Here is a 1,563-nt window from a genome sequence, read left to right as displayed (position 1 = left end):
GGGATTAAGACTGGGCTGGTTTAACCCCCAGAAACAGCTGACCTGAGAAAGGTTAACTCTTGAATCCCAGGCATCAGCCTGGGAATCCAGCATGACACTGATCAAGACCCCCTGAATATGGGTGTCAGTGAGGAGGCCTAGGTAATCTATTGAGCCTTGGGCAGTAGATCAGTACTCATCCCGAGTATACACACGGACTTTGGACTCCCATCCAACAATGTGAGATGCACTCTCACCCTGAACTCTTGTGGGAGGGTCTAGGGCCTGCCCTGGGTGAAATGACAGACTATGGACACCCCCATGGAGGGCCTCACCCTCCCTGGGGAAATATGGGGATAATGGGGGGGAAGGGGAGGGCACAGGAGGAGGGGAGGGAAAGGGAGAGGGACCTGGAACTGACTTGTGAAGCAATCTTGTTTCTAATCTAAATTTAAACTGAAAAATAAATAAATAAATGAAGAAAAGAAAAAAATAGTTCATTCTTTTAGGCATTCCTGAGAAATATCAGTAGCCTCTATTGTTTTGGAAGTCTCCAGAACCATCCTAACAAGCAAATCATGGAGAACTATCCCATACCTCTAACTGAGATTTTTATTATGTATTCTGGGATTGGCATTATTCATCCATGCAAAGGTACTTCTATTCAAATTCTGTTTTTTAATTGTAGTTTTTAAGTTTAGATTAGTAGATTTCTAAATGATCTTTGCCTACATTCTTAGTTATGGTTACCTTTATTCACAGCCTCCCTTTTTATTGTCTTCTTCAACTCCCATCTTTAGATATGCCCTGTGAGTCTGCCCTCCTAGATCTCTCCTACTTGAATCATTGCCTCTTGTGACTCAAAGGTGTCATCCAGGAGTGTGTTCCACAATCCGGTTTCAGCCTTAAATTCAGGGGAATACCATGTCTCTGATTATTGAACATATGGTGATTTGTTCCTCCTTGGTGATTTGTCCATCACTAACAGAAATGATTACTAATAGGTTAGCTGTTACTACTTTTCAATACATATATTTTTGTCTATGTCCTAAGCTGCAGTAGGTCATTACCCTGGAGGAAATAATGCTTGTTGATTTTTCTCAAGTGGTTGAAAGATTTTGTTCTTCAGAGTACATGTCTGAGCAGGACCGCATGCCTACATGGCTGGAGATGGACTTCTAAGGTGTTTAACATGCCTCTAATTTTCCCCCATGAGCACCTGGCTGTATACATAGAAAAGTCTGTAGTTGGTATAAAATCCTCCTTCAATATGCAGTTCCTAGGGCATTCAAACTGTGACATTAGCTCACACTTGACATATAGAACTTTAGTAAATGGTAGTATCATTCTCCTCCATGTTGGATGACATCTCGTAGCTAGAGGTGTAAAGCAATTCTAAATTCACAGCCTGTTTTTCCTACATGTTTCTTTTCTCTTTGCTTTCAAGGTAACTACTCTCTATGGCACCACTTGGGAAACATCTTTATGAATTCTCTCTCTCTTCCTCTTTCCCTCCCTTTCCCTGCTCTCTCTCTCTTCCTGGGGGTACATGACTTTATGGTCAGTCCAAAACACAGATACTTA

The sequence above is a fragment of the Mesocricetus auratus genome, unplaced genomic scaffold, assembly GCF_017639785.1.
Source record: "Mesocricetus auratus isolate SY011 unplaced genomic scaffold, BCM_Maur_2.0 Super-Scaffold_100045, whole genome shotgun sequence".
Classification (NCBI taxonomy): domain Eukaryota; kingdom Metazoa; phylum Chordata; class Mammalia; order Rodentia; family Cricetidae; genus Mesocricetus; species Mesocricetus auratus.
Note: the sequence above shows the minus strand (reverse complement) of the source record.